This window comes from Delphinus delphis, chromosome 19 (genome assembly GCF_949987515.2).
Source record: "Delphinus delphis chromosome 19, mDelDel1.2, whole genome shotgun sequence".
Classification (NCBI taxonomy): domain Eukaryota; kingdom Metazoa; phylum Chordata; class Mammalia; order Artiodactyla; family Delphinidae; genus Delphinus; species Delphinus delphis.
The window spans coordinates 10,719,883-10,734,195 of record NC_082701.1 but is presented as its reverse complement, the minus strand read 5'-3'; the positions used below and the strand labels follow the sequence as shown (position 1 = coordinate 10,734,195).

General features: G+C 50.5%; 1 protein-coding gene across 1 annotated transcript in view; it reads left to right on the top strand.

Annotated features, from left to right (window-relative positions):
* The first annotated feature begins 4,509 nt into the window (after positions 1–4,509).
* RBFOX3 (RNA binding fox-1 homolog 3) overlaps positions 4,510–14,313 on the top strand; it is a 499,416-nt gene continuing 489,612 nt past the window's right edge. The window contains exon 1 of the mRNA XM_059998376.1: positions 4,510–4,528. The gene's annotated coding sequence lies outside the window, so the exon portion shown is untranslated. The remainder of the gene's footprint in view (positions 4,529–14,313) is intronic.

Genomic DNA, 14,313 nt, shown 5'->3' with positions numbered 1-14,313 from the left:
TGATGATCTCTGTGATTAACCATAGTGATACAGGAATTTAGGGCTTACTGGGTTGGCTCAGTGCAGAGATCAGTTGTAATCAGTGCAGTGCCCTGCAAGGTCAGCCCTTTACAGGTTGCCACGCCTGCTGCCTTCTCTTGGGCTGTGAACGTGTGGCAGAATTTGCTATTTTTCCACCTCAGTTGCAGTTTCTTTTCGTATTAATAAAAGATTGAAGTCAACTAATTTTATTATTATTTTTAATTTATTTATTCTATTTATTTTTCGCTGCGTTGGGTCTTCGTTGCTGCGTGCGGGCTTTCTCTAGTTGTGGTGAGCGGGGGCTACTCTTCGTTGCAGTGCATGGGCTTCTCATTGTGGTGGCTTCTCTTGTTGCAGAGCGTGGGCTTCAGTGGTTGTGGCTCGTGGGCTCTAGAGCGCAGGCTCGGTAGTTGTGGCGCACGGGCTTAGTTGCTCCACAGCATGTGGGATCTTCCCGGACCAGGGCTCAAACCCAAGTCCCCTGCATTGTCAGGAGGATTCTCAACCACTGTGTCACCAGGGAAGCCCCTAATTCTAATTTTAATCCAGAAAGATGTATTTAAATTTGATACACAGATGGATTTTTTAAAATTGGGGTGAAATTCACCTAACATAAAATTTACCATTTTAAGGTAAACAATTCAGTGGTTTTTAGTGCAGTCACGATGTTGTGCAATCAGCACCTTTATTTACAAAGCATTTTCATTATCCCCAAAGGAAACCCCATCCCCATCAGCAGTCACTCCCCATTCCTGCCTCCCTCCAGCCCCTGAAACCTCTAATCTGCTTTCTGCCTCTGTGGATTTATCTGTTCTGGACAATTCATATAAATGAAATCATACAATGTGTGGTGTTCTGTGACTGGCTTCTTTCACTTAGCATAATGTTTTCAAGATTCATCCACATTGTAGCATGTATCAGTGCCTCATTCCTTTTTATGGGCTATGTAGTATTCCATCGTATGGATGGACCGCATTTTGTTTATCCATTCATTGGTTGATGGACGTTTCGGTTGCTTCCACCTTTGGGATATTGTATATAGTGCTGCTGTGAACAAGCATGTGCATGTGTTTGTCTGAGTATCTGTTTTCAAGTCTTCTGACTCTATACCTTGGAGTGACATCCTGGGTTGTATTGTCATTTTATGACTACGTTTTTGAGGAACCACCAAACTGTTTTCCACAGTGGCAGTACCATTTCACATTCCCACCATCAATGCATGAGGGTTCCACTTTCTCCACGTCCTCTCCAACACTTGTTTGTTTTCTTCTTTCTTCCTTTCTCTCTCCCTTTCTTCCCTTTCCCTTCCTCCCTCCCTCCCTCCCCCCCCCCCCACTTTCTTTAATCCTAGGAGGTGTGAAGTGGTGTCTCACTGTGTTTTTTGATCTGCGTCTCCCTGATGATAGTGATGTCTTTCCATGGGCTTCTTGGCCCTTCACCTGTCTTCCCAGGAGCTGTCCTTGCTGTCCACTTCTCTCTTCCTGCTTCCTCCCCTCGCTCCTGATTCACAGGCCTTTCCTTGAGCCCACTGGCCCTCAGTGCCCCCTGTGTCGTGGGCTCAGCCTTGAGTGACATAATGTACATTTCAGGAGGTTTCATGTTCCTGGGTCACATGTCCCCTCCCCTTCCCAGCTCCGCCCGTTAGAGCTGAGAGTGGGGGCTTTGATAGGGTTTCCCCAGAAGCAGACCCTGAGATGCAGGCAGGTAGTTTACCTGAGGTTGCAAAGTGCGTCGGTCAGGGCGAGAGGAGGAGAGGGAGGCAGCTCCTAAGGGGGATTATCAGGTCAGCCTGCTGACGTGTCTCAGGGTTATTCCATCAGAGGGGAGGGGAGCTGGAGGTCTCATACACCAACCCTCAGTCTCTGAGGGCTGCTCCCTGGGGGTGTTCAGGCCTGCTGCCTGGAATCCGAGGTGGGGAGGATGTGGACACAGCGGCTCTGAGGGCTGGAGAAAACCCTCAGGCAAATAAAGGCAGGAGTTGGCATTTAGAGGCTGGGCCGGCATGCCCTGAAGCTGTGGGGCGAGGGTGGGGCATGCAGAGAGTCTGCTATGTGGGAGGCAGATTTCAAGCAAAGTGACGCGAGTGAAGATTCAAACAAGGTGTGTTCAAACCTAGTGCCATCACCCCTTTCCTGGCCCTGCCCACCTGTGTCCAAGTCCTGCCCAGGACAGGAGCCAATAAGAACCAGATGCAGCTTCCACTGGGGGCTACACCTCACTAGCCGGCGGGGCCTCACATTCCTTCTTTGCCCTCAGGCTCAGAGGATGGGGTGTCGTGGCCGGGTGGGAGCTGACCACGCGGAGTTGGCCACAGCTCTTCTGAGTCATCCACATGCCTGGACGGTGAATCGTGACAGAGCGCCCGGCTTTCGAGGACGCATCCCGGCCTGTCAACACCCTCAGAAATGGCTCTCTGGATGTGACCGAGACAGAAGCAATTTCCAGGCACCTGATGTGGCTGGCCCAGCTGCCTCAACCAAGAAACGTTTTCACTTGTGTCTGTTTTATTCCCAAGGGAGCACGGCTCTGAGGCTGGCTGGGATAAACGAGCATCCAGGGGCTCTGGTCTCTGAGACTTGTTCTGCTGCACAGGGGAAGGGATACAGAAGCGCAGGTGGAAGATGCTTTTTAGAAAAGCAAGAAGCATGAAGGCCGGGGACAGGGGCCTTGCTTCTTCTGCTGCTGACACGTTTCAGTTGGTGCAGCAACATAACCTGTATGTGTGTGTGTGTGCGCGTGCGCGCGCGCGTCCCAGAGTTTCAGGAACCGAAGGGGTGCCTGCGGGCTGGGGCATCTGTGGGTCTTAAGCAGCTGGCTGGCATGAGCCTGGCCGGGCAGCACTGAGCGTTTCTCTTGACCGCCTGGCGCTCTCTCTCAGGCCACAGCCTTGGCTTCCGTCCTCGTCACCATTGACTGTGCTTCAGGAACCTCCCAGGGATTTAAATTTGCAGAGCTGGCTGGACATGTTACAAAGCAAGTGGCTGGCAGTGGTGAGCCCTGACTGTGACCTTCACCCCGGAAGGAGGCTGCATTGAGCTGAGAGCGACCTTTTCTCCCCCCATGAAGAGACTGAGATCCCTAAATGCATCCTGGCAAAAGGGCCCGCTGCCTCTTTATCCTTAAAATGCAAGTCTGAGAGGAGTACACTCTGCAGGGGTCCCTGTGGGCAGGAGACCGTGAGGGTGGGCATTGCCACTGCCTTGGGGTTGGAGGATGGCCCCTGACCCCTGCCCTAATCCCATCGATTTCTCCCAATCTGCATCTGATGAGATCTGTGCAGGGATCAATACACCTTCAGTCCTGTGAGTGAACGCGGGGAGGTGGGGGTTTGGAGGCAGAGAACCCATGGCTTAGGGAGACTAGCACGCAGGCCGGCCTTGCAGTCAACAGGAAAAGCCGCCCTCTGGCCAAGGCTGCACCCCAAAGACAGGACATGAAGGGCAAAGGTCAGCCAGGCGCAGGTCACTGGAGCCCAATGGACCGAAGGTGGGTGTGATCAGTAATTCACATGGGTGGGGACGTCACCCGCAGTCCCCGGAGCTGGGCTCCAGGAGCCCATCAGCCACTGAAGGGGGTGTTGGGGTGTTTCTCCCACATGCTGGACCTGCAGTCCCCAGGGGAGGCTGGGCTGGGAGGAGGATTTGAATTCCCTCCCGAGGAACCACCAGAGTAGCATCTTCTTCCCACGGCATGGGTTGACCCCACTTCACCTCTTGTCCAGTGTCTCCAACAGCTGCCCCTGGAGGGCTCTTTGCAGTCTGGCTTTGACCCTCAGTCCACTCAGCCCTGGGTGGCCAATTAATGTTTGTAGAATGACTAAGTGAATTTCTGGTGAGGCAATCCTGTCCCCCATGCCTGTCATAGCCCCATTTGCATCTTGTCACCATCTGAGCTTCTGCCTTGGCCTAGGACCTTTGTGTGGGATGTGCACCTGGGTACTTCCCCCTTTTGAAATCCTCCTGCACATCCTTCAGAACCCCACTGAAATGTCACCTCCTCCAGGAAGACTTCTGTGCACCTTCAGTTAGAAGTGGTCCTTCCCTCCCTAACCTCCTGGAACTTTCTGTTGTCTCATAGCCTTCCAGCAGTGAGGGGCTCCTCCCTCGAGCCTAGACCCACCCATTGGTTAATGTATTCCCCATGCTGTCTGGAGCGGGGCTTAGCCCCAGTCAGGCAGATCATAAGCATTTATTCCAATGATTACTTAAAGGAAAATCTTGTATTCCTGGGCAGTGCCCCATGGCTAAGGCAGAGCCCAGCCCCTTTTCAGCTTCGCCAGGGACACATCTGCAGCCTTGGGTCCTGATAAGGATGCTGCCATTCAGCTGCGTGGTGTGGAGTCTGCAGCTTTCCCAGTTCCCTCCTTGGGTCCACCCACCCTGGGATCCTTGGCCTGAGCCCATCCCTCCCCTGACAAGTCCCATCAGGAATGAAGACCAGCTTTCCTGGGGCCCCCTCCAGCTTAGAACATGCATCTTCCTGGACGTCTGCCTCCGGCTGAGCACAGGTAAGCCCATATGCTTCGCACCTGTGAATCTGGAGATGAGCTTCCTGGGTGTGGGAACCTGGGTCAGTGAGAGGAGGAGCAGATGTGGGGGCTGGCGGGACAGCGGAGCCGCGTCGGCAGAAGAATGAGCTCAGGAGAAGGAGGCAGGAGGGACACGTCCTGAAAGATGGGGTGTGTTTGCCACTCAGCGTGCAAGCTGCTGCTCAGGTGGGGGCTTAGTGACCCCGGACGTGTCTCCCTGACACACGATGGCTGCTTCTCTTTCTCTCTCCCTCAGTAGGAGCAGAGCTGTGGCTGGCTGTCCCTGTTCTCATCTGGGGTTTCTTTTTGAGAGGAAGATGGATTTTGAGTCTTTCAATTTCTGTGCCTTGGGTGGCAATAATACTGCTGTGTCAACATTTTGAAGTTAAGTCTCATATGTGACCTAATCTCTCTTTTTTCCTTTGGGCATCTGATGCCGGGTCTTTGCCTACTGCCCACCCGTTAAAGGTGTGGGTGTTTTCCATTTTGTCTGGATCCCAAGGGGCTAGCAGGACCAGTGGGGATCTCCCCATGGTCTCCCAGCCTCTGGCCTTGTCCCCCTGGAGCCACACTCCCTGCTGCTGAGGTGGACTTTCCTCCAGCAGCAGGGACGTGGCAGAGACCCCGTGGGTGTGGTCATTATGAACAGGCTTGGAAACGGCCCACGGCATGAGGGTGCTCTCCGTCAGGGCAGAGGCCTCCCTCTGAAACCGACGCCTGGATCCCAGTTCACCAGGCCACAGGGCATCCCAGGGTTATGTGGGGAGGTGTATCAGTCAGTCCTGCTGACTGCCATAGCAAGTGGTCCCCAAGCCCCACTGACTTAACACCCTGCACGTTTATTCTCACTCTCACCAGTAAAGAGGCCAAATATGGCCAAGTCTCAGTAAGATGATAAAAGTCTGTGTTGGATATTTCCCACGTGCTTGTCTGTCAAAAGCTATTGCAAAATGACAAGTAAAATTGATAAAAGGGGATATAGCTGTTGGGTTTCCTTGTCTATTTATTTATTTGCCTGCGTTGGATCTTAGTTGCAGCCTGCGGGATCTTCTTCATGAAGAAGTTGCATGTGGGTTTCTCTCTAGTTGTGGCGCACAGGCTCTAGAGCACACGGGCTCAGTAGTTGTGGTGCGTAGGCTTAGTTGCTCCGAGGCTTGTGGGATCTTAGTTCCTTGACCAGTGATCGAACCCGTGTCCCCTGTACTCGAAGGCGGATTCTTAACCACTGGACCCCCAGGGAAGTCCCTCCTTGTTTATTTAAAGAGAGAGTAAAGCAGAGATTTGGGGGATTAGCACAGAGTCCTCTCTAACCTAATCTTCCACCTGAAGACTCAAATAACTCAAATAATAAATTTTCCTGTTAGTTCAAGAAATGTAAGTATTCCCCACAATAGCCAAAAGGTGGAAGCAACCAAAATTTCCATCAATGGATGAACAAACAAAAAGTGGCCCATTGACATGATGGAATATTATTCAGCCTTGAAAAAGAAGGAAATTCTGACACCTGCTGCAACATGATGAACTCTGAGAACATGATGCTAAGGGAAATAAGCCAGGCACAAAAGGACAGATACTGTCTGATTCCACTCATATGAGGTACTTAGAGAAGTCAAAGTCATAGAGGTGGTATGGTGGGGGGAGGGGGAGTTAGTGTTTGGGAAGGTGAGAAAGTTCTAGAGATGGATGGTGGTGACGGCTGCACAGCAATGTGAATGTACTGAATGTCACTGAACTGTATACTTCAAAATGGTTAAAATGCTAAATTTTATGTTATGTGTATTTTACTACAATTAAAAAAGAAGAAGTGTGACTGTTTCCACTGGTTTCTGAGCTTCCCCATGCCTTCTCTGACTCTGGCTGGGGTGTTTCTGGTAGCACCAGGAACCCCCAACAGCAAATGCTGGGGCTTCTCAAGTTGGCAAGTCTTGCTTGTCAGGACCTGCCTTGTTCCGTAGACAGCATCTTTTCCTCGACCCTAAATCTTTCTGGATTTCAGGTTTCATGTCTCTGTTCTCTCCCGAACTTTGTGCTCAACACACGGCTTTAAGGGAATCTTGTATTGTTTTACGTAAATTCAAACTTCCAAAAGATACACTGGGGATGATTAACCAGTATCATCGAATCCTTTTTCTCCCTGCAAGATTTGCTGCATAGCTGACGTCTATAGATTAACTTCAAACGCAATTTACTCTGAGCTGTGTCCATGTGCAGCCACTCAAACTTTCTCTTTGGCTGAGATTCCGGGGAGGCTGCATGCATCTTTTATTGGGAGCAGATTACACATGACTGGTATTCTGTTTTCAGAATAAAACCAGAGCTGCATCAGCATGGTGGGAGGTGTGGGTAAAGCAGAGAAGAATGAGGAGAGGTGACACGGGGCATTAGGTGCTTGCAAAATCTGCTCTGGGGGAGAAAGTCCTGTTACTCTCGCATCCCAGAAGTCCTTGGCAAGGTCTGAGCCCCCCACAAAGGCCTTGGGAGGGGACAGCCTCAGCCCAGGATGACTTCATTGTGGAGACAGAAACTAATTCCTCTCTAAGTGGGAAAAGGCTCTTTAGCTGCATTAAGAGGCTGAAATCTGATGAAAAGGTGAATACATTCAATCTTCCTTGCATCAGTCACCTGGGACTTCATCAGCCTCAAACCGATTAGAAAAATTCACACTGAAAGCATCATTTATAATAGACCAAAATTATAGAAAACATTTGGCCTGGAGGGAGGGAGAAATAACATTTCCACCTAAGCCATAATCTTTCATTATCTCCGCCGCCTCCTTTATGGGGTTTGACAGCCCTGTCTCCTCCCCAAGACTAATCATTAGACTAATTAGGAGCTAATCAATGTTTAATTAAAACCTAGCCATTAATTACAGGAAGTACCATGGCAACTTGGGAACAAAATGTGGTTGCAGGAGGGATCAGATTTCCTCAGGCATGGCCGGTGGCCCAAGCAGAAAGCTTTCCTTCTTGTGTTTGTATTTCCTTCTTTGCACTCTGGCTTCAGGGGATCTGGAGGTCAGAGCGGGAAGAAGAGAGGGAGTGGAGAGGAGGATGGATTGCTATTTTTCCTCTAAAAATCTTTTATTGGGCATCTACCTATTTGCATTTGGACTAACACCCAAACCTCTCCCCATGAACTGCAAGGCCCCAGATGAGTGGTTCTCAACCGTGGCTGCATGTTAGAATCACCAAGAGAGGTTAAAAAAATTCGAATAGAAGGATAGACAAATAGACAGATGAACAGAGCATCCAGAAATAAACTCAGCACATATGGGCATATGATATATGACAACTGTGGCACTGTTGAGGAGGGGGCATGAATGATATTTGCCATAAATGGTGCTGGGCCAGTTGGAGAGCCACTGGAGAAAAAAACAGGAAGCTTGATCCCTACCTCACACCATACATGAAAGTCAATTCCACTTTCTAGAAAATAACATAGAAGAAAATCTGAATATCTTCATGATACAAAAAGTGCAAACTGTAAAGGAAAAGATTGACAAATTGGGTTATATTAAAATTGAACACTTCTGTTCATCAAAGGCGCTGTTAAGAGAGTTAAAAGGCAAGCACAGAGCAGGAGAAGCCATTTGCAAAATACATGACCAAAAAAGGGGTTCATAGAAAACTGGGAAAGAGACTCAAATAATCACTTCATAGAGTGCTTTATGGTCATCAGGGAAATGCAAACTGAGACACTGCTCTAAACCCACCAGGATGGCTAGAATAGATTGGCGACCTCAAGGTTTGGTAAAGACCTAGAACAACAAGAACATTCATACGTTCCTCGTGGGAAAGAAAACCGGAACAAGCACTTTGGAAACTGTTCAGCAGAACGAGCTAAAGCAGAACACGTGCCTGCCCACGACCCACAAGCACGGTGTCCGGCAAACAGGAGGGGCTCGGCAACTCTCCAGGTGTAAGTGATGCAAGGACCCAAGACAGGACTTCCCGTTCTCAGAGGAGGAGGGGTGTGAAGGAGAGAGCCTGGACCTTGGGTCCCAGCTCCGCACAAGCGACAGGTTCACCTTTCTGAGCTGTGGTTTCTCCATCTGTACATGATGCCTACTTCGTGGGCTTGCAGAAGGACTACATGTGATCATGCTTATAAAACACCTAGCACGTGGCATGGCAGATAGTCAGTATGTAATCCCTTTTATCACCCTAGGGGTTTACAACCAGAGAGGGGCACCTGAAGGCAGATGTAGAGGGGCAGGAAGCAGGCACAGGGGAATCAAAGGCTGAGTCAGGAATAATCAGCTCGCATCTGCATTCAGTGGATAGCGCTGCACTTTCATTCGGGTGTGGGGTCGGGTGGGCTCATCACTGGGTGGGATCTGGAAGAGATACCAGGCCCTTTGCACTCACAGCAGGCGGCAGTGACGTGACATTCCCTGTTCAGGGAGGCAAGCCAGTGTCAGACACACCTCAGACAAAAGGCAGCCTTTTCACCCTAGGGTCCTCTGTCAGCCTCCCCTTTCATGTTCTGCTGCTTCCGTCCCCCGAAGCTCCATCTTCCTCTACCTGCGACCTGGTCCAGCCTCACCTGTCGGCAGATTCACCTTGGTTACAGTGCTGGATTTCACCTCTCCCGGGACATCTACATTTTTAGAGATGAGTCCTGGAGATCAGAGAGCCTTCCACACCGAATGAAAACCTCTAAGTGTGCGGTGATAAGGGGCACACTCGGGGTTTTGCCCTGTCTGTCTACTACCAGTCCCGTTAGCAGTGAAAAGCAGGAGGAAACCAATGCTCTGCTCTCACCACAGGCAGCACCTGGGAAGCCACCGGTTTCTCCACACAGTGCCAGGATGGGCCTGGGAGGGACCAGGAGCCAGGACTGCACCTGTCCAGGTAAAAACAGGTACAAAGAGTGGGCCGTGGAGGGCTTCCAGTCCAGGGGACCCCAACCGTTTTATACCAAAGAGCCTTTGGCATCTGGCAAAGCCAATGAATTCCTTCTCAGAATAATGGTCCTAAATGTATAAAAGAAACTTCCTAGGGTTAGAGTATTGAAATATAATTATCAAAGTATTTAAAAAACAAGATATTATTATATACACTTTTTTAAATTGAGATATTCACATATAATAACACATAATTCACGCATAACAAATGATGAACCATTTTTTAAATACAGAATTTATTTATTTTTTAAATGTATTTTTTTAGCATCTTTATTGGAGTATAATTGCTTTGCAATGGTGTGTTAGTTTGTTTTTTGAATGTATTTTTATTTATTTATTTTTGGCTGCGTAGCGTTTTCATTGCGGTGCTTGGGCTTTCTCTAGTTGCGGCGAGAGGGATCTACTCTTCACTGCGGTGCGTGGGCTTCTCCTTGCAGTGGCTTCTTGCAGTGGCTTCTCTTGTTGCAGAGCGTGGGCTCTAGAGCGCAGGCTCAGTAGTTGTGGCCCACGGGCTTAGTTGCTTCGCAGCATGTGGGATCTTCCCGGACCAGGGCTTGAACCTGTGTCCCCTGCATTGGCAGGCGGGTTCTTAACCATTGTGCCACCAGGGAAGCCCTAATGAACCATTTTAAAGTGTGCAATTCAGTGGGATTTGGTACATTTACAACGTTGTGCGACCACTAATTCTAACTAGTTCTAAAACCCTTTCATCACCCCAGAAGGAAACTTTGTACTCAAGAAGCGGTTGCTCTCCATTTCTCCTTCCCCCTCCCTCATGGCAACCACCTATATGTGTTCTTTCTCTATGGATTTATCTATTCTGAATATTTTATAAAAATGGAATCATACAATGTATGGTCTTTTGTGACTGGCTTCTTTCACTCAACATAATGTTTGTGAGGCTCGTCCGTTCTGTAGCACGTGTCAGTGCTTCCTTCCTTTTTATGGCTGACTTTTGTTTATCTGTTCATCGATTGATAGGTATTTGGGTTGTTTCTACCTTTTGGCGATTGTATGTGCTTCTTTTAAGGCATTAAGTAAGGCGGCTCTGAGAAACACCTTAATTTAGAAATAATGATCTGGGTAAGTGAGATTTCAAGATGTCTGCAACAACTGTCACGTGACAGGAAAATGCCTGTGATGTTGTGGCAGAGACTGCTTCACTGTTGTGGCTGGGGCCTTTATTCACAATTGCAGGAATTGTCAGATCAAGGTGTGCATGGGAAAAAATGAGATGTTTTCCTGTTCAAGTTCACAGACCCTCTGAATTCTCCCCAGGTTCTGAACCCCTGGTCTTGCCCAATGCACCCATTCTTGTGAGTCTGAAGGAGTCACCTGCTTTGTCCTTCACGGTGGGAACCAGGGCCAGGGCTACAGGTTTCCTGGCTCCCAGGCGGCCCTGCTTCTCCAGCTCAGCAAGACCCACGTGTTGTCAGGTGGGAAGACTCGAGCGGACACTGCTAATTCTCCAGTGTCCCTTCGCCTGCTCTTGGTCCCAGTGGGGTGGCCCGAGCTGCTGTGGGCAGATGTCAGGCTGAGACGAAGGAGCCGTGTTCTCGGAGCTTCTTTCCAGCTGGCAGACACCTGTAGCTGTTAGGCTCCGTGCAGGGTCTTCAGAGCACAGCTGACTTGCTGGGACCACGTGGAGCTGGGCAGTGATGGTCTCAGCTCAGGGAGCTCAGTCCCTTCAGCAGGCGACACCTGGCTGCATCTGAGGTGAGGCATGACCTCCGGGCTTCCCCACACGCCCGACACTCTTAAGTGCGTGAGGTTTCCCGGCTTGCTGCTCCCAGGCCTCTGGCCCCTTCCCCACCCTCCCCTGGTCCCTCTTCTTGGCTTTCTCATTCATCTGCTACTTTAGGGGGGAAAATGGAAGGTATGAAGGTGGTGATGAAGGAGCTGTTCTTTTCTTGCTTTGCCTCAATGTTTTTGAAACGCTGCAGCTGTAGAACTGGAGTGACAAAAAGTTAGCCCATATTATTTCGTCATAAAAAGGAATGAGCCCTGATGACATCCTATAACCGGGATGGACTCGGGAAACATGCTCAGAGAAAGAAGCCAGACACAAAAGGACAGAGTTGTATGATTCCACTTGTACGGAGTGTCCAGACCAGGCAAATCCATGGAGACAGCAGATTGGTGGTTGCCAGGGGCTAGGGGGACGGGGGAGTAGGGAGTGACTGTTAAATGGTGTGGGGTTTCCTTCTGGGGTGATAAAATATTCTGGGACTAGATAGAAGTCGTGGCAGCACAACATTATGAATGCACTAAACGCCACTGAACTCGCAGACTTTAAAATAGTTAATTTTCTGTATGTGAATTTCACCTAAATTAGAAAATATTGTTAGTCCAGCATTTCCCTTGGGCCGCTGGGAGACGTGACTTAAACACATGGAGTTGTTACTTTTAAAAACCCACCTATGATCGCCTGCTCTGAGATGATGGGCAGCAGGCTGGATTCATCTGCCCCCTCCTGATTGCCCTGCTCACTCTGGACCCAGGGCCCTGCAGGTGTTGGGAGCAGTTACGTCTACAAACAGTTTTTATCCCGAGGCCAAGAGCTGGACATTGCAAGGACGCCAATGCAAGGACACCCATCCCCACTTCCCTGACCCTTGGGTGCCTCTCCAGGTGCTGGTAGGGTTTCAGCTTGGCCTCTCTGCCCCCATCTCCTTTTGCTTCTAGAACAGGAATACACACGCCTGTTGAGTGGATACTGTTGCCATGTGCACGCACCATTTAAAAGGATGTGTTGAGCGGCTGACACAGAGATAAATGGGGATGGAGTCACAGGAGGGGGAGGGAAGGCCTCAGAGCAGGAGGGACAGGTATCACCGTCCCCCCTGGGTTGGCGGGGCTGCCGGCCTCATACTGCTACCTTGGAGGGGTCACCGAGTGCCAACCTGCAGGTCACCTGTGTGTGTCTGGGCTCCCTGCCAGTGCCGCCCTCACCAACCTCCAAGGGCATCTGGAACCTGGAGCAGCTGAAGGTTAAGGGGTGCAGGCAGGTATTGGAAATGATCCAGGAGTGCAGGTGTGAGGGATCACATGTTGAGAGAGGGAGAGAGAGGAAAGGAGAGAGGAGGTGTGTCTTTGCCCACGTGTAAATCAGGACACAGAGAACAGAGCCACTGCTGACTCCCTTCTAAGTCTTCTGTCTCCTTTCTCTTATGAATACTACTGGTCCTTCCCTTTTAAAACAGTGAATTGTCAATTCAAAGAAAAAAAAACCCATGAGTAAATTAAATCCTTCCCCTGTGCTGCCTGTATTGGGGCCACTGAGAACAAAGGGTCTCGTTTGTCACTTTTACAGAACAAAGTGTTCTTGCCCTTTGTCTCATCCTCTAAAGCATGGGCTCATGTGGGCTTGAGGGGCTCTGTCCAGAAAATGCCGTCTGTGTCCCCTGGAGGGACCAGGCCCCACTGAGATGTGCCCCTCAGTGTGGCCTCGATGCATTTATCCGAGGGAGCTGAGTCTCCTTTAAAACCCCGGGAAGCAGACCCTTGGGGTGCTCATTTGGCCCCCGCATTCTTTCCTAAGTGTTCAAGGCTGATTGCTGTAGTGACCCCAGAGCGTTCCATGGCATAATAGTGTGGGTGTTGGTATCCAGCCCTGTACTATGTGGGCTTCTAGAATCCATCCAGGGTTGGTATGTGTGGCTGGAATGTTGAGAACCTCCTAAGAGTATGTGGGGGTGAGGCAGGGTACTTGGAGGCTTAAAGACCCCCTGAGAACCAGGGTCAGAGGAGGTTTCCAATCGCTGCCTGCATGCTTCCTCCTCCCCCACCCCCATCTTCCCCTCCATCTCACAAATCATCCCCCCATCCGCCGCTCAGCACTTGCCACCAAGGCACTGTGTCAAGAGCCAATTTCCAGACAGATCTGCTCTTGTGCTCCATGCCACCGTCAGCACGAATATGTGTGTATGTGTGGTGGGGATGGGCTGTCCTGGCCCAAATGTATCTGGACAGGGTGGAGCCTTCCAGGATGGCAAAGGACTTGGGCACAGTCAGAATAAAGAAACCCATAGCAGTGTCTTCACCAAGGCCAGGAAGTTAACCTCGGTCCAGGGGATGTCTTGCTGCCTGCCCGGCATCCTCAGGGCCACCCGCTTGCCTGGCCTGCTGTGCTTTTCTAGGGGGACCATTTGTCAAGGCCCAAAACACTTGGATGGAGGAAGTGGTTATGGGATCAGGACTGTGCTCTGATTCTTGCTTTCCCCCCACGTTCCCACTAATGAAGGGCGGCCGCAGGAGGAGAGCATCCTGGAGGGTTTGGGATGTGGTGGGAGTGGAGGTCCTGCCCCATCCTCCTCCTGACTTCCAGGACAGTGTGTCACATCCTGCATGCCTTCCCGTCTCAACATGTGGTCACCTGTATTTTATGTAGACTACCTACCTGCATGGACCAAGAAGCAGAGGCATGGGAAGCCCGTCAGCAGCTCTGAGCCATGAATTTCCAGTCAGATTTAACTCCTCAAGAGTGAAAGGAAGGGGGCTTAGCCTCCCTTGGCCTCCATGGTTCTTCATCTTGGTGCCCATGATACACGTGGTGGGGCCTCTCCCCTATTCGCCACAGTCAGGGCTCCACCTGCAGGGCCACCTCCCACTTCCCTGTCTCTGCTCTTTCTCCTCTACACCCCTCGCCCTGCTCGCCTCACCTCCTGTGTTCTAGCTTCCAGTACCTCCTTATCTCCCACCTGGACCACTGCCGAGACCTCCTCTTCCCCCCATCCCTGACATTCCCGGCCTACATATCCCATTGCTTTCAGAGGTGTTTTCTAGGAACAGAGCTATTTCCATCGTATGCCACTGCTCGAGAACATTCAACCCTGTTACCTATAGAAGGAAATATGTC